Source organism: Armigeres subalbatus, unplaced genomic scaffold (assembly GCF_024139115.2).
Source record: "Armigeres subalbatus isolate Guangzhou_Male unplaced genomic scaffold, GZ_Asu_2 Contig1974, whole genome shotgun sequence".
Classification (NCBI taxonomy): Eukaryota; Metazoa; Arthropoda; class Insecta; order Diptera; family Culicidae; genus Armigeres; species Armigeres subalbatus.
In genome coordinates, this window is record NW_026942808.1 from 119,717 (window position 1) to 143,913 (window position 24,197).

General features: G+C 37.7%; 1 protein-coding gene across 2 annotated transcripts in view; it reads left to right on the forward strand.

The window, feature by feature from the left end:
- The first annotated feature begins 10,672 nt into the window (after positions 1-10,672).
- The window catches only part of LOC134203564 (long-chain-fatty-acid--CoA ligase 4-like), a 157,036-nt gene continuing 143,511 nt past the window's right edge, over positions 10,673-24,197 (forward strand). The window contains exons 1-2 of one of the 2 annotated variants that reach the window (XM_062678414.1): positions 10,673-10,812; positions 12,217-12,593. The gene's annotated coding sequence lies outside the window, so the exon portion shown is untranslated. Of the gene's footprint in view, positions 10,813-11,912; positions 11,998-12,216; positions 12,594-24,197 lie in introns of those variants that run through there. The other variant, XM_062678415.1, reaches the window with a different exon arrangement.

Consider the following 24,197-nt stretch of genomic DNA (forward strand, 5'->3'; position numbering starts at 1 on the left):
TACTCCGGTTGATACATTAAATAAGCAAGAGCTGCAGCAGGCCTTCGACCGAATTTTGAAAGGTAATAAACTAGTGAAGTAATGAAGTTGAACTTCCATAACATGATTTTTTTTGTACATAGCATCTCCGAATTCAGCGATCCAGAAACACATCGATGGGAGAGAATTGAGTGCACCACTGCCCATAGCTGGTCCTCTGTCGCAAATGAATTACGGCGAGTATGTATCACGCAATGAGTTGTACGGCATGATACTTGATGTCCAACAAATCTGCAATATTGAATGGCTGCTGGAGGAAAATTACAAGCAATTTTATGAGACCAATGTTCTTAAAAATGTGTAGTCGATATTGGATATTGCCGAAGAAACTAAAGAACAGCGTAATGATGCTTGGTATTTACATCGCTCAATAAGAATCACTGCAAGCTCTTGTTACGACCTTTTTACATACACCCGTAATAAGAATACAGATTGGCCAAGGAAGACAAATCTTTATCTGAACCCGAAGCTGATCCGATCAAAAGCTTTAGATTACGGAAACAGAGGAATCAGCACTCGAATGCTACAGAATAAAACGAAATCCATTAGTGAAAAAATGTGGCTTTGTAGTTTGCGTGACAGAACCATGGATTGGCGTAAGTCCAGATGGCGTCGATACTTGCTGTAATATTTTAATTGAGATTAAATGCCCCATGTCTGGTAAAGAACATGGTTTGGAGTGGATGTTAGAAAATTGTAAAGCAACTAAGTTGTATATTAAGCAGCGAGAGTCAGGTTTTGAATTAAATAAGAATCATAAGTACTACGCACAAATTCAGTTAAGTATGTATGTATTAGGTTGTGTTACTTGTGATTTTATCGTTTATTCGAAGTACGAGAATGATTTCATTGTTTTGGAAATTCAGTTCAATGAAGAATACGTTAGAAGTCTAATTAGTTCATTAAAACAAGTTTATTTTCAACACCTGCTACCTGAAATATGTAAGAAACATGGAAATGAATTAATGTAATTCAAGCTTTCAAATAAATAGAAGAAAATTTCTTCTTCAATGGATCTACATTCCAATTGGAACTTTACCTGCTTTTCAAGTTTGTATTCTATTAGCATTTCCTCAGTTATTAATTGAATGCTCGCTTAACTTTTCAAGAGGACCTAACTACCCAACAGACATTCACTAGTTGAACTAACATCAGTGTGATGATTTAATTCAGCGCTGTGTTGAATAATGTCTGTACTATTTCTTATCACAACTTCTGTTCAAGCTTTGTTCACACAATTTTGGCGAAGTTATACAACTACAACATCTCATTTTGAAAAACAACTTTATTAACTGATTCGTTAAACCTTTAATAAGCATTTTACTAAGCCTCAATTCAGCTACATGTGAATTCTTCGAAAATAATAACGCATAGAAGGTAACATCAGTAAGATCTCCAATGAACATTTTCCTAAATCGGGTCTTGAACTGCTGTCATTTGATCATCCGCCGGTAACGTTGTCATCCGCGCCATTCTTGATTTGTTAGATATGGCTCACTCAGTGCATAACATAAATAATCTTATTGCTGAATATGAATCATACTTGGACTCTTATTCAGTAAGTCGATCTGTCAAACTACAGTTTGTTAATAACTGTACAAGATTTTTATTTCAATCATTGTTCAGCCAGTCATAACCATCGCACACTATAGGAAAAATACGTAAAAATAATGTCGATAAACGATAAAATAAAATCCGTCCTTAACGCTATTTATGGATTTATGAAAATAAAATCAATGTATATTCGGCCTTCCTCAGAATCTCTTGATAATCGGTTGCGATATGATTGTCAAATGCTAAGATTATTCCAATTTCGCAGCAATAAAGATCAACATTCATGCAATAATATTGGGATTCCACACATCAAAGATTCAATAATTTTCCAATGTTATTCAACGGCGTTATGTCCGGCTTTTAGTAAATTTAGTTTCGCATGAATGCATGATTTTTTTTTATTGCTCCAGCAGTTTCGTTCGTTATAATCTCCGACAGTTTAATAAATCACGAAAATAAAAAGGATGTCTTGAAAATAAATCATTATTTTTCTAAAAATTAAAAGATCTAGAATCCAGATTTTCTCTCAAACTGAAAAAGCATGTTTTTTCCCACTGTGCGATAGATCAGATAAATGTGAAATCCAATGATTAAGAAGGACAAAGGTAAAGAAGGATGTCTAATGCCTGCTTATTAACTTACTATTCAAACTCAATTCGACCACCCTTTCAGAGCATCACATCATAGTCGAACAGAGAACTTTAAAAATCATTAGTTCAGTACATTGTTAAACTTCCCCAATGTGCTGAAATGTGATTAAACGAAAACGTAAGTTCGACTTCAAATAAAGGTAGTAAACAAATAAATAGTCCATGTCGAATATTAGTTAGATTAAATACTGAAATGAAATCTGTCTAGCAAATTATTCAGCATCCATTTTATTCAGCTACAAAGATCACAAATAAACAATAATTCAACCTAGATGCTTGTTTGTAGCTTGTCGTTGTTTGTTGGGTAACTTGTTTTTCATGAATTAATCTGAATATTGCAATCAACAGACCAATATGGAAGCTTTTGATTACAGTACTCAAAGTAGGTGGTCCAAAATACATCCTCTACCCTAACTCATGAAAAAATGTTACTTACACACTTAGGGTCTGTCTCAATTGGATAATTAAACTGAAATTAAACACAAAATTGACATTTCAATAATTATCAAATAACCCTGCTCGCAGAGCAAGATTACTTTTGACAGATATCGAATCATTTTCCATCGATGTCCTATTGGAATTGCTGGGTAGCACCAACCATTCTTATGACTGGGTTATTTGCTAATTTTCGAACTGTCACTTTTAAGTTTAATTCTCCAAATGAGACAGAGCCTTAATCGACAATTTTTTTCTCGGCAAAATAAAGTGACGAACGTGATCGTTAAAGTTAATTTTAACTGATATCTCGTTAATAAATGTGACGTTTACACAAGTTACTGAAACTCGGCAGTCATGTTTGCCATAGTTATCGGTAATCTGGAATTTACTCGAATTTCGGCAAACTCAACTGTCAAAAGTATAAACTTCTATCGCGATCTATAACAGAAAACACGTGACCATCTTCTGTTCTCTTGGTAAGCATTTTATCTTTTGTAAAAATTTCTTTATTTATACTAATATAAACAGATTTAAACAACATTATAAGCTGACTTCAATACTAAAAATAATTAAATTGATGTATGTATATGTATTTTCAGAAAGTTCAAAATACAATCAATTGTCATAGACATCGAAAGATAGACAAAATTCGACTTCCACGCGCGAAAGACTTCTGAGGTCGGCCTAAGCATAATATCCAGTTTTACGCGAGCGGTAATGGCAGCCAGCTTGCCTGCGGGTTAGTCTCTGATTTGACGTTTCTGGAGGTCAACTGTACCCACCATTCGAGCATTTTGATCAATGTGGTATATAAAAAGGCTTGAATTCACTGAATCAGCACCTTCTTATATGCAACATTGGTCAAAATGCTCGGAGCGGTGGGTGCAGTTGACCTCCAGAAACGTCAAATCAGAGACTGACAGAGCTGGCGGCCATTACCGCTCGCGGAAAACTGGATACATCTTGGAACAGAGATATGTGGTATCGCGGAATGATGCTGTTAGATGGCTGCCATGACCACGTAAAGTGCGCGCAAAACGCTTAAATTTCCTACTGAACCAAAATTTTGAAAGATATTTTCGTATTACCAAAATTGTTTCGATTTCTAAATATGGACAGCAACAAAAAACGCCTGAAATATATTTATTTTTCATGTGAATTGATGCTTTTATTTTTTTTATTTTGGTCTATCTGAAAGCAAACAAAATTAATTTATTCACTGAATTTCGGTAAAACACATTACCGATCTATTCGGCAATGAACTACCGAACGGAACGGTAATTTTTGACAGATGGGTGGTTACTCACATTTTACGACCAATCGGTAATCTTTCACCGAGATTTTTAACGAGATATCAGCTGTTGGATTCTCGGTAATTTATTTTGCCGGCCTCGGCGAAAAAAATTAAGTTTGTAGGTCCCTTTGAAAAATTAATCGAGTATGGTTTTCTATACCCGCCATTGCATAAGTATGTATTTATCTTGTGTGGCAAGTACAATGCCCAAGGAGTCGAGAAAGTTTCCAACCCGAAAACGTCTAAGACTGGACCGACAATTGAACTCGCCATCTCCGGATTGGCAATCCTACGCCTATGCTCGCAAGGCCACTGGAGCTCCCTAAGAACATTTAACAAGTACAAATACATTCATATTTTTATTAAAGCAATCTTAAAATCTGATATCTTTCATAATTCGTGCCGATAAGGGGTCGTTCAAAAATTACGTCCAAGGTTTAAGGGGGGGAGGGGGGTCGGAATTTTGTGACAGTTTGTGACATGGGGGGGAGGGGGTTGTGACGTCCACCCTAAAAAAAATGAAAGTATTTTAGGGACAATTTGCATTTTAAAAACATATATTCAAACTGTTAGTAAGGGACATAACTCACTATGCTATTGTAAAAGTAGTGTACGAAAAAGAAAAACTTAAATAATCACCAAAATAAAAATGACACATGTACGTACAGGGGGAGGGGGGGGGTCAATGATTTGTGACAGTTTGTGACATGAGGGGGGAGGGGGGTTGAAAATGCCGAAAAACGATGGACGTAATTTTTGAACGATCCCTAAGTTCACAATTACGCATTTAAACTTTACTATTGCGTCAATAGATCCTAGGACTGAGCCATCGATCGCCGATTGGAGTATTCCGAAAAGTTTCATCCGTTGTATAGCTCTCTCAACATGAATCCTAGATTTTGCAATACTTTCATTTAGTATAGCATCGGATTTACTATGTTGAGCCGTTCGCAAGAAAGGAGGAATGTGCAATCGTATTCCGTGATTAAAACATTCTTGCTGAATGTTGAAACCTTTGTCAACCATCAATTCGTCAGTGAATGGGTCAAGAAGGCTCAATACATTTTCGTTGTTGAAAATCTGTTTATCAGATGCTTTCCTACTGTAACCTTTACTCACGAAACTGGTTAAACCAGCTGGCGTAATTCCTATAAGGAACTTGACTGTCCTCATGCCTTTATGATTCGAGTAGCAATAATTGATGCACTTCATCGTGGCCACAGGAACTTCAGTACAATCAAGAATACATCTAACACTTTCGTATTTTCCTCTGAAACACAGTGGTAAGTTGTTTCTTATCTATTCTCGATCAGGCCAATATACGAATTTCTGCAGAACCACTGCGAGAACCTGTAACAATTGAGAAATCCATGTTATTCCATTTAGTTATGATGCCTTCTAGAGCATTTTAAAAGAGCTGTTTTTCACAAGGTATAAGAACAAGTTCTTGGAATGAGTTGGCGATGGCAACGGCAGGATTTGATAGTTACCCCAATTATTTTCTGTCAAATCCTGCCGTTACCTTTGCCGGTTCTTTCATGTGCGTTTGAGGAGTAATACATAAATAGCTCACCTGTATGGTGTGGTTGAAGTATTGCGATACAGTAGCAGGAGATATGCCAAAGAGCGTTGAAATAGCAGCAAAAGATATATTTTGCTTTAATTTAGCCAAAGTTAAAATCACTCTATCTATTGCAGATAGTCTGTGCTGTTCTTTGTAAAGCTGGTCCTCCACTATTCTGTCTGAAATACATATAGAGTCAAGTTGTTCCAGGGATGCAACGCCAGTCCATATTATTGCATCTCTATCGGACTTGATAAGGCTCGTCAGTGAAAACTTACTTTCATTTTTAAATGTTTCGCTGTTGAACGTTGAGGTTATTCCAACCAGTTTGATGGATGCATCATTATCAATTCGGGTTGTGCAACTTTTGATGAAGCTTTCTGTTTTTGTGTTTACACTGGGTGCTATAACGTGCTCTCCATCAATCGAGCGAGCAAACGTTGAATTTTGGTTGATCTCATTAGGATTGGGTTTACGTTCTTCAATTTCGGATAACTTATCAGAAAGTTCGCAAAACGCTAAATCAGTAGCTAGGTTTTCTTTTGAACTTCTAGTACTATGCGATGGGGACGATCCTGATGAATGATTGGCAATCATTATATTTGAATTGGATGACCGAAGTTTTGGTGAAGAAAAGTTGAACTTGTATGGATTTGGTAGCAACAACAAATCAGTTGAAGATAGATATAAAGATGGAATCGTATTCGGTTTGAGTCGTTTTCCTCCTGAAATGTAGGTAATTATATTTTAATATAGTGTAAATAAAATTAAGAAGAAAAAGTTTAAAGTGTTTGATCAAATATTGCGCTTTTAATTTATCAGTATCACGAACCCACCCGTGAATACAGATCTGTTAAAGTTCCATATACCCGAGCAAATGCCAACAACTCGTTTTAACTAAATAAACCCGTAAATATTAAGCCTCAGAGCAATCCGTTTAAGATAAACTGTTAAAATGTAATTTGTGCTTTTACGTAATGTTTGAGTATAACCACAGACAAACAGACATAACACTCGTCAAATTTCCATCATTCACTGATTTACTGGTCAATTCGAATAATCATTAGTTGGTCAATCGATCACTCGTGGCGCTCGCATCGGATTTGCTCTAGTTTGACGTTTGCTCACTACCGCCATCTGGTTCGTGATTTGCCCAACATACTGAAATCAACAGATGTCGTTAGTGTTTTAACGACGATCAATTTGATGAGTGAATGTTCAATGTGTTATGTCTGTTTGTCTGTGGTATAACCTTATTTGAATACTTGAACATGTAATCGTAGCACATGCTAAGAGGAACTGTTCGAAATTAACAAAAGCAATGGACGCATATGAACCCAGGACTACTAATAAAAAAAAACATGTAGGCTTGTAGGCTTTGAAGCATACATACATAGAAATGTGGGAATCTTTCGGTTTAAAAAGCCATATTCTTATACTTAATTACTTGGTTATTTATTTAATTTAAAATGAACGTTTGATTCACTACATAAGGACTCTTAGGGTCATCCAGAGTAGAAACGTTTCGTACACAAAAAATTGTCCATTCTGTGTGGCCATTCAAGTCAATTAAATTCGTTGATTTTCGTCTGAAGCAAATTCTACAGGCAGGGGTTTGCTAGAGATTTCCGCCTCAGCGACAAACATAAACGTAACTTAAACCTAACTTCGCTAGTAGTTTACTAGTCTAATTAAGCCCTAATTAGACTATCGCACCACTAGCGAAGTTAGGTTTAACGTACAGATTACGAGAAAAATACAACTTCCTTCCATTCCTTCCAGTCTTATAGTAGTCCTTTCCCTGAATGTAAATTTAGGTCCTCCAGTGTGAAGGTATTGTACATACCTGCCAGGTAATCATGAGCTTTAAAGTGCCTGCTGCAAACTGCGGAATACTTGGTAGGCCTTTTCTTGCTTTTTATTGCACCAATCCATTTATTCAAAGCTGTACGGTTGCGTAGAGGAAATTTGTGCAGCTTAATACCATTCCCTGCTCGAGCTGTGCACCTCGGAACAAAACAAATAGCTCTACTTCGAGGTAGATTGTATGGCACACAATATCCATGCTCTGGCACCGGTTGAGGATAAGTGCCCGAAAAATGAGTGACATTTTTCACGCGATTTTTTTGTATGAATTTGTATTTTGGCCATAACTTTCGATCCCATAGTCCGATCTGGCCAATTTCAAATAGTAAACAATGGGACAGGATTCTGCGTTGAATGCAACTTGTTGCAAGCAAATCGCTTGAGGATAAGTGCCCGATAAATGAGTGACATTTTTTACGCGATTTTTCCGTATGAATTTGTAGTTTGACCATAACTTCCGATCCCATAGTTCGATCTGGCCAATTTCAAATAGGAAACAATGGGACAGGATTCTGCGTCGAATGCAACTTGTTGTGAGCAAATCGGTTGAGGATAAGTGCCCGAAAAATGAGTGACATTTCTCACGCGATTTTTTCGTATGAATTTGTATTTTGGCCATAACTTCTGATCCCATTGTCCGATCTGGCCAATTTCAAATAGGAAACAATGGGAGATTATTCTGCGTCGAATGCAATTTGTTGCGAGTAAATCGGTTAAGGATAAGTGCCTGAAAAATGAGTGACAATGTTTCACTCAATTTTCCACTAAAAAGTGGTATTTTGGCCATAACTTCCGAGCTCATAGTCCGATCTGGCCAATTTTCAATAGGAAACAATGGTAGAGTATCCTGCGTCGAATGCAACTTATTGCGAGTAAATCGGTTAAGGATAAGTGCCTGAAAAATGAGTGACATTTTTTTTTTGTCGCTGGCACCAAATTGAAGTTCGGAAGTCGATTTCCACACTTCCGAACGCTCTTCCGACAATGTGTTGGTAGCAAATTCAAATTTTTATCTGACGTTCATGATGTCGGAAGTAAGTTCGGAAGTAAAACATCGGAAGTCGGAATACAATTTAGTGCTGGCGACACAATACATTGTCAAAAGTGCATGGTTTTTAAATAATTCTCTTATTCCGGTACAAAAGATATTTTAGTTACTAAATAAAGATTGTCGCTGTCGTCGCTGTCCGGGACATCTTTTGCTGGCAAGGATAGGGGATCTAAATGTCAATGAAGGAAAAATATATAGGATTTGACAGTTTGATACCACACATGTTTCGAACAGCAGAACAAAGGGAACCGAAGCGACAATCTTTATCTAGTAACTACACAGAAAAAAATTCCATGGTAACAATTACTATTTTGTAGACTACGCCATGTTTTTAAAACAACCACAAATTTTCAGGTAAATTAACCATGTATTCGGACAAATTCACCACTGATTCAGTTCATGTAACAACATTCCACCACGACCACAGTTGATTTTACTGCGCGCATGGTAAAATCAAACGGGTTTGTTGTCTGCTGAAAATCGTCGGTGCGTATTCTTAAATTAACCCTCGGAATGGTAGTTTTGACCGCAACATTTTTTTGCGTGTAAAATATCTTTTTCCGGTACCTTCTAAACTCCATACAGACAAATACAGACATTTAGCTGAGATTGATACAGACTTATAAAAATTGTATCTGGCATCCCTGGTTGCATTAGGTTCTGCAGCGTCTGTATCTAACCTCAAACTGATGACAGATTAGTAGTACTTCGCGTTGGACTCGGGGGCAGCCAACCAATCACGAACTCGAACCTTGTCGGAGTCCTCGTCGGAGTCAGTGGAAAGTACTACAGTCGGGATTCGCTGGTTGGGATCTTAATACTTGGGTCACTTTTTAGTTGGGCCTCCGCTGGTTGGGCCATGGCCCAACTAAAAAGCATTCGGACGTCAAAATTCAATGTAAACACGGAAAACGGGATTGGGCGTCACTGAATATCATTTGTGATGTTCAAGTCGAAATACACGTGTTCAAATGGCTGTCAGTTGACCCAACTAAAAAACCGAATTCGTTAGTTGGGCCGAGGTCGTGGCCCAACCAGCGAATCGCGACTGTACTGAACTGTCAAAAAAGTTCATTTGACGAGGACCGAATTCATTCGTGACGTCATGCTGCAGATCCTAATTGGGTTGTTTAGCATAAACCTTTTATTTACATTTTTATACACCAAACAATAAACCATTTCAATCGATAGAATGACACTAACATTCATAGAATGACAGTTGGCCCATGCAGCATAAGAACAAATTTTTAGTCCCATACAAATTTAAAATGCAAATTAAAAATAGTTCCGGGGCTCCAAAAATTCTGAAAAATTGAGGTTAGGCTCAGTTTTTTACGCAGATTCAGAACATGTAAAAACATACATACCCCTAAACAACCCAATTAAAAACCTCGTTTTGTTTACTTTTGCTTACATCCTTATCTCGCTTAACAATTGATTAGGGCCTACAATGAAAAGTAAACAAATACAATTTTAACACCCTGCGATAGCATCCTCTAATAGCTACTAATAGTATAAAAATGTTCCGCATCTTCAATTAAATTACTTAGAAAAAACTAATTTTTGATTGGGCCTACAACGTGTTATTTTCAAAATATGTGTAGGTCCACCCTAAAAAACGGCCAAGCCACTCGTTTTTTTCTGTCTGGGATAAGCCTTCCCCAACTTCGGGCCGATAACGTGATTTTTTTCCGAACCGTCATCGGCCCGACCTCGGAGAGAGAAAATTTCCCCTCCCGAAAAGCCTTATCCCGTGTTTACTTTCGAAAAATGCCGTAAACAAAGGGTCTATGAATGACAAGCAAATGCAGAATAATGACTTATCAAGAAGGCCTATTCCGGAGGAAAAAATGAAAATAGACTTAAAATTTTATTTTAACGATTTCGACACATTTTTGCATGTTTTCGATGCAATTAAGGTTATGGATGGATAGATAGTGTTGATTATGTGCTTTTAGGAGTTTTAGCTCCCCAAAATATCATAAACCTGGGAAATAGGAATAGAAATTGTGATGCATTTTTTTCGAACGGCATTTTCTCAATGTTTTTGGCTGTACGCCCTTTTCAAATGTTACGCGAGTTATGAAAAATTATGCTCGAATTTGATTTTTTTCTGAGTGATTTGCGGTAACGAATCAGCCATATTTTTATCAGTGGGATGCGAAAACGCAGAGAAAAGGAATGAGAAAAAAAAAGAAACGTCATTCGATTCAAACAAAAATCGATACCCGCGAAAGTGTCCCGCAAGAAAAGTTACTCGCGAGATAACGGATCGTGTTGTGTTTTATCAATGGAAAAGATTAATGTTATCTCCTTTGTTTAACTAATATTGTAGTGGCCGTATTTTTCTGATAAAGTGAGTGATAATATTTTGTGTCATACAGGGCGGAACTGAATGGTTATGCGATTTTCTGCTAAGGCGGATCTGAAGAAAATTCGTTGCAGAACAGAATTTTCGGCCTTCGCGTGGATTCTCTCGCCTCGCTCTCAGGAGATGTTGGAAGCGTTGCAAGCGTCGCCGCGTGTTCCATGTGCGACTGGTGACTCGGAACGCAAGAGGCCGTGGTGACGTAAACATCACGCCACTATTTCCTGGGCGCTGATTGGTCGGATCAGTCGTTTTGTTCTCTCGGCAAACGCACGCGACGGGAGGAATGCTCTTTGCTGGTGGGGTGATCATCTGCGTTGTAATGATTGCTTTTGCTGTGAATGTTCAAGCATCAGTTGGAAGAATTTGTTTATGGTTGGCAGGGGGTGTAGAGAAGAACGCCGATGAGAGAAGCATGAGGAGTATTAGTAAACAGTAACAGAAGATGGTTAAACAATATTCCGAATATTTTTAATATTCGATTATTAGCATATTCGGTTTGACATTACAAGATTAGCAATTAATAATCATTAGATTTAAAAGATAGTTTTTTACAAGCGTCGTCCGTTCAACAACGATAACAAAAATAACGTTGCTCGATGACGATGATGATTGCTTTATGCCACACTTAGTGCTCCTTTTACCCCGAAAAGAGCGAATTATCGTCATTGTTGATTTTTTGTGTTCAGGGCTAGTTACGGGGAAAATCTTTTAATTTAGTATAATATATTATGAAAATTTAATTATATTTCAGCTTCCGAAAATAAATAAAGCAATAATTAAGTTATTCAGTTAATATTAGCCGTTAGATGAAAGAATTGAAGGCAAAGCTTATTTGATTACACGCATCTCAGAGCAGGCCACTGCTTTAGCGTCAACATGTAAAACGGTTTGTGTATGCCATTGAAAGCTTTCAGGCTACCAGCCCTGTATTTCTATACTATACGAAGATAGAGCTGAGTGAGCATGCTGAAGCAATACAAAAGTGAAGAAGAAAGGGGAACAATCTGCTCACCGCTTTGACGACGTCAACGGCAATACCATCATCATCATTCCTCTTGAATACGGCTGTTCAGACGTCCGCATTTTTCGCAGCGCTCTCAGTTCCGAGTGTTCTTCTCATTCAACTAGGTGTACCTTAAATGCTATCCCGTTTTGGGTTATTGTCGTGTGGTTAGTTGCTTATCATCGATCTGTTAACAGCACTACTTAATTATTATAAACCTTCCAGTAAGGTAACTATTACCTTTGTTTAGCAGCAGTTAACAGGGGATTGATCAACGGTGAATCATTCAGTACGAGTTGCTTCGAAATAGGAAGTTCTGTCCCGTCATTGTGCAATATTCGTTGTGTGACGTGTTGTATTTATTTTCTGCTTTTTCGTTCGCCCAGAAGCAAGGACAGCGTGTTTGTAAGACATTTTTGACAGTGGAGTGACAACGATTGGCAGCTCAGTTGGGAGTGTATGTAAATAGTGCAGGGAAGTTAACTTCCGATCAGTGCTATTTTCTGTGACCAACCATTTACGGTGACAAACCGTGCAGAAAGAGTGGGTGCTGTGTGTATTTACCGTGCGAGTTGGAGAAGCCTGGAAAGAAAAAGTTTACGGAGAAAGGTGAAAAGAAATACCATTCGGTCTCGGGTAGTATAGCGCGAGAAAAACATCACGAGTGTGTGGATTACATTCGATTTGGTGAAACTCTTGCTGACGTAATTCGGATATCTGTGCTTCATCTCGTCATCTCGAGACCATCGCCAAATATCAGCTGGTATGTATCTACTTTTATCCAATATATTGTTAACCCAAAACAATTAGGAATTGTAACATTTTTTTCGCTGAAGAAAACCGTATAGAACCTATTTGGAAGAGCCATTTAATCGATATTTTGGTATGCTCCCATCGTGCCTCGTACCGCCCGGTATTCCTAACCTCACTTTCTCGTGCTCCGACATCGATCCATGCCGTGGCCGTGTATTGTGCACGGTTCGTTTGTTGCTGGTGGTCGAAACAGCCACGGAGCAGCCGAGACAGGTATCGATGATGGTGCTTTCTAGCGAGCCCCCAAACTGTTATTCGCGCTCTCTTTGGACCTTTCTCTTTGGTTGTCTGGTTGCAATCGTATGCCGGTTTCGTGTATCGAAGGCCTTTGACTTTGTGGTGGTATTAAATACTTAATTTCAATTTTAATAAAATTATAATAAGTTCAAAATAAAATTCATTGACACGATAAGATAGAACTGCATTCTATAGAAATGTGAAATAATTTTAATCAGATTTCTTCAGTAGCAGTTAAAGTAAAAAGATATGTATACAAACAAGACATTCAGAATACTAGAAATTAAAACATATCGATTTTAGCCGCATAGTTAAAACAATGCTGGTAATAATCAACAACTACAACTCTTATGTTTCTTTAACCAAGAAACCTACTCTTCTCACGATGACACCGATTTCGCAAAAATCAATGAGAGACGGTCTTTCTTTTCTGACAAATGAAGAATGAACTCTACTCTAACGATGCTGAGATGGTAATAATTTTATTTCCTATTTCTACTTACAATTATGGATTTTCTTATGTCTAAGTTTTACCTGATCCTAACGTCTTTACCTGACCTGACGCCGATCTTCCCGCCACGCCGTCATCACGGGTAGTTTATCATTTCTTTCGTCGTCTCTTGGCTTTGTTTATTTATTGTCTTTCGGTGACGCACCAAACCATATTCGCATTCCGACCCTATCATAAACGTACATTTTCTTATCTTTATGCTAAACTTTATTGCTCAGACATCAACATGCCGCCTTCCGTAATTCAACCGCGTTGGATTACCAAATCAAACTCCTTGGTCTAAAACTCTCGGATGTCTACGTCTCGGAGTGTTTGCGATTGTTGGAACCTCTATTCCTGATTCAACTTGATTTTCATTTCGTCTTTTATTTTTATACATATAAAAAAGTATAATTCCGACAGTAATAATAATTATTACTATTGATCCTGATCCTATCATGGCAATATGAGCTGTTTCTGTCTTAATTGGAATATCCGTAAACACAATAACTTCCTTTTCATACGGATTTTTAAGCTTCTCTACTAGCATTGTTCCGTTTGTTGTGTTATCAAATGAATAATCTATTTCATAAGGTAATTGAATCGTTGGTTTAAAAAATGTATGTGCTCCTTTTGTCTCGCCAATCATTCTTGCATAATAAACTAACTGTTTTGTTCTAATGAAGCAATCCGGTTTCAAAGTTACTTTCGCAATCTTATATGGAGGGGAGATGATAACATTATCACAACGAATAATTATATCTTTCGCATTGCTAGTATAATACAAAATAACATTCTGCTCATTCAAAGAAAACAACCGTGTATCCAATTTATCAAATCGTTTTGATGGGCATTTAATTTTAAGTTTCTTATGAAGGATTGCAGCAGCTACACAATCAGCCTTTCTCATTATTACTGGTTGGTCAATCATAAAATGAGATTTATTAAAGCTCTTCATATTCTCCTTAGGATAAAAGAATTCTTCCAAATGATTGATAGCAATTACTGATTCTTTTATCTCAATCATGGTTCCATTATCTATATTGGGTACCGGAATCACATTAAAAAGCTCAAAATTGTCTCTATTCACGATAATTGAGTCCATGAAAATAATCATCGTTCCATTCTCCATTTTTGTTTCGAATTTAATAGCTTGTGGATCAGATAAGACAGAATAACCATTTGGCATCTTCTCTTGTATTCCTTTCAAAGTCTTATTGAGTTCTTCTCCGGTCAATGGATGTGATCTTAAATTTTTGTACTTATTACACACTTAAAATTCTACGTTTACCGATTGCCGAGAATCCAACAGCCGAGATATTGGTAATAATTTTGACGAATCTCGGTAAAATTTTTACCGAGATTTCGGTAAACTTTACCGAGTCATCGGTAATCGTTACCGAGATCTCGGCAAAAAATCAACTTTGCCGAATTTCGGCAAAATATTGACGAAATTTCGGTAAAGGAATTACCGAATTTCAGTAAAAAATATTACCGAGATCTCGGCTGTTGGAATCTCGGCAAAATTTTTGCCGAGGTCTTCAAAATAATTTAAGTGTGTAGAGATAGCTTGTAGAACTTGTGTTGCTAACATAGCTGTTTCAAGTACCTTGGTCTTGAACATTTCAACACGTTGCGGAGTATTTTGTTGTTGTAGTTCGACCATACCCTTCTTTATGTTATAAATCCGATTGTTGAATTCGTTACCCATCTTTTCTGCTTTGACATCAATCGCTTTAGTAATTTCAGATAATTCATGAAGCTTTTGTTCTTCATGTACTCGGACACTTTGTAACTCCTCTTCCATGTCATTACCACCAAATAATAAATCTTTCAAGAAACCAAGAATTCCACCACTTCTCCTTTCCCTGTGCGAGATCTTAACCCCTTGAAGAACATTATCGCATTGCTGCTCAATTGATAAAATTAGGCTTTCCATTGATTTATCATTTGTTTTGTTACCAATAAACTTCAAGGCTTCATTTAAATTTCTATGCATATGATTTATTTGAAGAATATCATCTGATGGAACAACATTACTGGTAATCTGTGTTCTCCAAATGCCTCGTTTTATCAAGCAACTTCCGATATGATCAAATATTATTCCATCCTCGTCAATAGGATTAATTTGTAATCCATTCACCGTATTAACGTGTAACATAATCAATAATACGGACATAAACGTGCCAAGCCGTGAAACCTTCTTATCATTCTTTTTACTTAAATTATTGGTCGCAGTATTCTTGCGCTCCTCTTGAATTTCGCTGGTGCTCTTTTTAACATCTAAAATCGCCATATTAACAGTAGGTCTAATAAAATGCCCTTTATTAGTTTTCACAACTGCTGATCTTACTTGACCATCTTTTCCCGGTCTCACCTCAGTTATAATCCCCTTTTCATGGAAACCTTTTCGATTTTCATCCGCCATTACTACAACGTCACCGACTTCAATGGGTTTCTGAAGTTCTTGCCACTTTGTTCTTTTAACTTGGGTTGGTAAAAATTCCTTAATCCAACGTTGCCAAAAGTGAGATGTCAAGATTTGCGCCCTTTTCCACCGTTGCTTCAAAGCTTCAGCTTGACTAACTTCGTTCAAAGATAATTCGGCCTCACCTGAACATCCTAAAATAAAATGATTCGGAGTTAATGGATCTTCCTCCTCAGAATCTAAAGCAATGTGTGTTAATGGTCTGCAGTTAATGATAAATGCAATCTCATTGAACGTGGCTCTAAGCGTATGTTCACGATATGTACCCTGAAAGAATTTCATCAAACTTTTCGTTTCTCTAACCATTACTTCCCAAGCTCCGCCAAAATGTGGTGACAAAGGAGGATTAAAATGCCAATCGATTCCTTTAGTCGCCAACCTTTGTTTTATTTTCTTAAACTCGTTATTAGCAGCAATAAAATTTGTACCGTTGTCACTATATAATTCAGCAACTCTTCCGCGTAAGTGTTGTAAATTCATTAGACAAAGAAAGAAAGAATCAGTACTTGCGTCGAAGGCTACTTCTAAATGGATAGCTCGCGTTACCAAACACGTAAAAAGCGCTCCCCATCGTTTCTCCGTCCTTCTTCCTATTGAAATTGTTATCGGACCAAAGTAATCAACGCCAGTGAACGTAAATACTTTCATATTCGGTGTTGTTCTGAACTCAGGAAGAGGAGCCATCAATGGAGGGATTGGTCTGGCTCTTGCATTTTTGCAAACCTGACATTGATTTTTCACTTTCTTTAAGGCAACTCTGATATTTACAACCCAGAATTTTTGGCGAGTAGCTGCAATTACCGCTTCGAATTTCTGATGATGAAAACGTTCATGATAGTGTTGTAGAATTAGCTTCGTCACATGATGCTTTTGAGGCAATATAATATGTCTTTTTGCTAGGGCAGACAAGCACTTAACGTTTGTTAGTCTTCCATTTGATCGCAATATACCTTCGTCATCTAGATCTGGGTTTAAATTCCTGATATGACTATGCTCATCAATTTTCCCAGAAAGCGTTAAGCATGAAATTTCGTCTGAGAACACTTCACTTTGAGCCTTTTTGATAAGAATTGTTTCTGCCCAGTCAAAATCACCTTTAGATAAATATAAATCAAAGGGTAATTTACGCCTTATTGTGCGTAACCTATCGATGAATTTCTTGGCCATACAAACTGACCTTTTAAACGTAACCAGTTTGAACACCAATTAATTTGAATGCCTTCAAAATCAAATATTTCTGCACTCTTTATGAGATTAACATGTCTTAATTCTTCATTTGTTCTCAATGAACCATTCATTTTGGGCCAAGTTTCTTCGGGCTGTTTTAGAAAACTTGGTCCATCTAACCAAATGGATTTCCTTTTAATCACCTTAGTAGCTTCATCTGCTGGATTGCTTTCACTATTAATCCACCTCCATTGGTTTAAGGTAGTACTATCATGAATTTCACTAACTCGAAAAGCCACGAATTGTTTATAATTCCGTGGATCCGATTTAATCCATGATAAGACAGTACTATTATCCGACCAATACACGGTTTCATGTATTTCTAATCTAATTTCTTTTGCGATAGTATTAGCCAGACGTGTACCTAATAATGCTGCCTGTAGTTCTAATTTCGGAATGGTCATCACCCTCATAGGAGCCACCCTAGCCTTAGCAGCGACTATGCTTACATCAATATCATCTCCTGATAAAGTTCTCAAATATACTACGGCAGCAAATGCCTTATCTGATGCATCTACAAAGACGTGCACCTCTCTTTTGTAACCTCTAAAGCTTTGGAGTAACACCTTTGAAACTTAAGTGAATCCAAACCTTTAACTCTAATAGACCATGCATCTAAACGATTCTTAATGTTTTCAGGTACTTCATCATCCCAACCAATTTCACTTCTCCATAGATCTTGCAATATAATTCTACTCTCTATGGTGACATTTGAAATTAAACCAAGTGGGTCATACATTCTCGCAACAATTGACAACAGCTTACGTTTCGTCAATGTATCTGAAGATGAAGGATAATCAACTTTATACACCAATTGATCGTTTTCAGTATTCCACAAAATTCCCAAAACCTTTTGATATGATGGTTCGTCCATATCCAATGGTATAAGTTTTGAACTATCAATTCTATCTATAGGTAAACCTTTCAAAACCTCATCTGAATTTGATACAAACTTTCGAATTTCGAAATTTGCGTGATCATGAATTTTGATTACCTCATTCATTACCTTAATAGCTTCCTGTGGCGTCCGGAAACTTGCAAGACAATCATCAACATAATGATTCTCCGTAATGATGTTAACTGCATCTGGATAATTCTTTGAAAACTTTGCGGCATTTGTGTTTTTTACAAATTGAGCACATGCGGGAGAACACGTAGCTCCAAATGTCATAACTTGCATGACATAAACCTCTGGCTTTTTGTTCGGGTCATCGCGGAATGAAAAACATTGGGCCTTCTGATCAGCTTCTCTAATTTTAACCTGGTGAAACATCTCCTTAATATCACCCACTACCGCGACACCGTGTTCTCTAAATCTAATGAGAACACCAAACAATGATGCTGTAGCATCAGGCCCAGTTAGGAGTTTTGAATTCAATGACTCTCCATGAATTTCTGCCTTGGCATCAAAAACCAATCTTGGCATTTTATGCTGATTAATTACTAAAAAGTATGGTAAATAATAAGTCTTTTTATCAGCATATTTAATGTCATTCGGATCGAGCTTGCAAGCATAACCCTTATCTACATATTCCTCAATTTTATTTGTATACCAGGTTTTAATGTCTGGATTACTTGCCATTTTCTTCTCCTGAATTTTCAATCTTCCTAATGCAGATTGATAACTATCAGGAAACTGAACCTCATCATCCTTCCATAATAAACCAATTTCATAACTACCATTATTGTATTTCAAAGTTTTATGCATGATATCGTTAGCTCTTACTATATGTTTCGATAACAAAGGTTTTTCAGGAGCCATAACACCAAATTGCTCAGTTGAAAAATAACCTTTGACAATTTCATTAAGCGATTTTTCTTCAGATTTTGTTTCAATGGCTAAAACAAATGTTGTGTTGTTGGAATGAGATTTTGAGCTTTCGCAACCATATACTACCCAACCTAATCTTGTTCGCATAGCAATGGGCTCATTAAATCTTCCACTGCAAGATTCTAGACCATTCATCAAGTATGCATGTGGTAAACCTAACAAAATTGTAGGAACTGCATTTCTATAGCTCGAAACTTCTGCATCTCGCAAATATGGGTACTTTTGTTTCAATTTACCAAAGTCTACAGTTTGTTTCGGTAATGACAATTGGTTAACTGTCCTTACCCCTTTTAAGAAAAACTGTTTCCCACTAGTTCCCTTTATCTTCATCTCAATCTCTAGACTTTGATTTTCATCCTGGGTACTACCGTTTGTCCAGGATATGGAAAGTGGTTTAATCTGCCCTTTAACATTGAGCTGTTTGCTTATCTTCTCTGATATCAAAGTTGAAGATGAACCGGGATCGTAAAGAGCGTATGTTTCGATCCTGACCGAACCATTTTCAATTATTACAGGCATTATCTGATACAATGTGCTGCCCTTATTCAAATGTAGGTTTACGTTCTTTTCCTCTAAATTCACCTTTTGACTTCTGTGCAAAAGGTAGTGATGGGTTTTTGACTTACATCCATCGACATTACATATTTTTCCCCATCTGCAATTGTAAGCATTATGACTCGACGAATTGCAACATGTAAAACATAATCTGTTTTGTTGAACTAATTTCATCCTATCTTGTAAATCCATTTGTTTAAATTCTCCACATTCTGTTGTTTTATGGCGTAATTTGCAGACAAAACAAGTAATACCTGGTTTAGCAGTAACCTGCTTTCGATCATTATTAATTGAATGTACATTCACAGGCTTATTCAACCGTTTGGGTTGCTCCGACAACATGATAACCGCTAAATCCTTGCGGTTTTAGCCAATTGTAGAATACTTCTAATGTCGGAGCCCTTAACTGAATTTGGTTTTGTGCATTAGCTGCTACCTGATTATGAGCGTTTGCCGCTGCCTGGAGTTCTGTAACATGTTTCAACCAACTCTGGTACAAACTGGATGGCAGCCTACCACTTAAATCTTTTAACAATCTCTGATCGTTAAGGTAATCTTCCTGCTTTAGAAGTTTCATGTTTGTTACCATGTTTTCTAAAGCGGAAATGAAATCAATCATAGTTTTGGGATTATCCATCCTAGGAGGTTTAGCAGTTGATGTCGTCTAATAAACCATTGTAAACCACTTGCGGTCTACCAAATTGTTGCTCAAGGCGGACTAAAACGGATGGAACGTTATCCGCATCTACCATAAGCGGGGCTACTGAAGTCATAGCTTTCCCTTTAAGATATTTATGCAGTCTATTTAAATTGTCTAAATTCGAAAATCCTCCAGCAACTGTAGTTGTATCGAAGGCTGTCTTAAAACGAGGCCATACTTTATAACAACCATCAAAATATGGGAGTTCTGCTAGAGATTGTCTAGCTAGCAAATTTACTATTTGATTCGAAGAGGCTGTTGTATGATTAACCGGCACATTTGAGGGAGTAGAAGCATAAGAAGTAGAAGGGGATACAATTGAAGATGATTCACTTTTTTCCATTTTCAGATTCATTATTTTAAAAATTCTTGAAACATCTTATTTTGAGCTTCTTGTGTTTCCTTGTGAATTTTCAAGAATGTATCTAGTCCTCTAGATTCTTTCTCTTCAAATATTTTAGTTTAGAGTAAATCTCTAAACATCGTGGACATTGCCAGGTTTCTTCTTCCTTAGGTAAAGATTCTAAATTGACACAAGATTGATGAAACCATAAAAGGCAATCATCGCATTGAATCATTGACTCTCTTTCATCGGAACGAGTGCAGAGCTTACAATTTCCCTTCTTATTTTCTTTATAAACAATTTGCAACATTTTGCTACTTTAACTGAAACAGGATCACTGCACCAAAACTGACAAATTATTTTTCACACGAAACTTTCTGATAGAACTTTCGTCCTAAATCTCTAATGATCTAACTTATCACTTATTACTAACCCTCTGATCTAACTTCGCTACCACTCGTCTCTAGATGGATTGACTTGTTCGACCGTCCGTCGCGCCCAAGAGCCTTTTTCACCACAGTCACGAATTTCTTCTTTGTAATTTGACTTGGCCGACCGTCCGTCGCGTCCAAGAGCCTTTTCACCACAATCACGAATTTCTTCTTTGTAATTTGACTTGGCCGACTGTTCGTCGCGTCCAAGAGCCTTTTCACTTCTTGCTTGTTGCAAATAATTCTCAGGTTACTTCCGAGAATTGATTGATTACTCTCAATGCACTTTCACCGTTATCGTTCTTTTACCTAGACCAATCACCCGTCGTGTCTTAGGATTTCACTATCAAAGCAAGAACTAGTCACAACGGTCACCGTGAGGAAAACACTTAATTCCTCTCTGGAACGCCACCAAATGTTTCTTTAACCAAGAAACCTACTCTTCTCACGATGACACCGATTTCGCAAAATCAATGAGAGACGGTCTTTCTTTTCTGACAAATGAAGAATGAACTCTACTCTAACGATGCTGAGATGGTAATAATTTTATTTCCTATTTCTACTTACAATTATGGATTTTCTTATGTCTAAGTTTTACCTGATCCTAACGTCTTTACCTGACCTGACGCCGATCTTCCCGCCACGCCGTCATCACGGGTAGTTTATCATTTCTTTCGTCGTCTCTTGGCTTTGTTTATTTATTGTCTTTCGGTGACGCACCAAACCATATTCGCATTCCGACCCTATCATAAACGTACATTTTCTTATCTTTATGCTAAACTTTATTGCTCAGACATCAACATCTTATAAACATGAAGAAGTGCGTTAGCTGCTATTAAAAAATGAACCTATGTTCTGAGAAGTTTAACATATATGTACTGCTGTAATCATGTATTGAGTTTCGACAAAGATGGCAAGAAGCAGTTGCTTCTAGCCATCTTTGGTTTCAAGTTCAAGACCGCATTGTACTGTGGAAACGGAACACGAACTAAACTACTGTTAGTTCGACTGCAGTCCTTGGGATAATCTGAGATACTGTTGTCGCACAGAAATTCTGGTTTAATGCGGTCGATGGATATGGTGTACTTTTTCCCGGATATAGAGATATCGAAAAACTTATCGTTTCTTTGAATTCCCTCATAAGGTCCTTCGTAAGGTTTCTGAAGTGGTTTCTTGACCGAATCAATGCGTATGAAACATGACTGCAATCCTTCAGCTTTGGATGAACAAACACATTTTGTTTAGAATGGTGCAATGTTTTGGGGGCGTTCCGCATAATTTACGTTCTCAATTGGCTTGTCGTAAAACTCACCAGATTAGATATATTACATATTAGATCTTCAAGGAATGCTGTTCGGAGGCCAAGCAAAACAAGGAGCAAACGATCGTGCCAATCCCTGGTTGTGCACATCAAAGCGGTTTGGAGAGTACGATGGAACCGTTCCACAATTCCGTTTGCCTGCGGATGGTAGGCTGTTGTGTGAATATGATGCACGCCGAGTAACCTTGTTAGCTCCGATTCGAATTTTCGGCCTTGATCACTCGTCAACGTTTCCGGGGTGCTGAAATGTGCTATCCATCCTGAGTTCAAATCCATCGCGACTGTTGTCATTGAGTGGTATTGCTGCTGGCCAACGCGTGAAGCGATCGATTATAGTTAGCAGGTAACGAATTCCCTTTGATGGCCGAAGTGGACCCACAAGGTCGATGTGAATTGTGAGCTTTCGATATCTCGAAGTTGGCGAGGGGAGCAACTGTGTTTCGGTTGATTTGGTACTTCAGGCATGTCTTCACGAAAGAATTGATGTCCTTGTTCATAGAAGGCCACACGAACCGATCAGCAATGAGTCGTCTCGTGGCACAAGCCCCAGGATGGGCCATTCCATTTGATTGTGCAAAAATTGTGGTACAATCGCGTTCTGGAAAATAAGTGCGTATACAATTGTTATGCGAGACATCACAGTATAAAGGGATAGGAATAATCGGAAATCGGCAAAGTTGGAGTCTTAGGGAACTTGAATCTGACGAAAGCAACTGTTTCGACTGCCGGTCATTCGTTTCATCCTTGGCAAAAGCAGGAAAATCCGGTCTAACTCCAACTGCATTTACCCTCGACAACGCATCGGCTACGATGATGCTTGCCGCTGATGTGCTGAATGTCAGTGGTGAACTGCGACACATACCGAAGATAACGATTCTCGTAAAGCAAACTACTGCTCGGATCGGTTGTGAGGTGAACATCGTGAGCTGTCAACTTTCAAGATAGTGTCTGATGTAACCTACCGCTGACTTAATTGCAGTAAGTTCTCTCCCAAATGTCGAATAGTTCTGTTGATTCTTTGAAAATTTCTGAGAGAAGAAGCCTAGCGATTTTCATTCTTTTTTTTATTAATTGTAGAACAGCACAGCACTCTTCGGAACCAACTTCTACCAACCAGAGTAGAGAACTAACGGTTGCTAGAAATGATGGTTTGCAATTTAGATGGAACAATTCTATGACAGAAAAATTGTGAGATATTCCACCCTTTAATTAACGGCGGAAACAATCGGATCCAATACCATTTGATAAAGTTGGTTATCGAAATTGAAGAAGTGTAGTCTGAGATCGTAGGCAAACAGTTTCTCATTCGGGGCTAACTACATTTGTCTAGATTTATTTCGATTTTACCGTTGAGACGTTCGAGGAGCATAATAGCCGCCCTAAGCATCCATTGCTTATCGATACCAATTATTCATTATTTGGCCGTTCGCTAGAGACATGTTCAATTTTCTTGACTAGTCTCCCAATGCACATCAATACTAAAAAATACACATATTTCTCCACATGTCTCAGCGTGAACTTGTTGGCCACCGTTTTTTAATTGAAATATTATCAGTTTGTTATCAACGGTCTGAAACGCCATAGCGATTGTCAAACTCTTGTTTGAGAAAAAAATCAAATAGTTCGATTTGTCTAGAATCTTGTTCCATGGCAGACTGGACATGAATTCCCTTTGCCTACCTGATCAGACTGGACTTCCTCAAATCCCTGTGTATCAGGATTTTTCCCAGGACAGACTAGAACCTTCAATTCTCTTTGTCCTTGGTCCTTAGGGGCCTTTTACAAATTACGTAACGCTGTATGGGAAGGGAGGGGTCAGGCCGAGCGTTATGATCCATACAAAAAAAAATAAACCTTCTATACAAAGAGTGTTACGTGGGGGGAGGGAGGGGGTCCAAAATCATTAAATTTAGCTTTAAGTAATTTGTGAA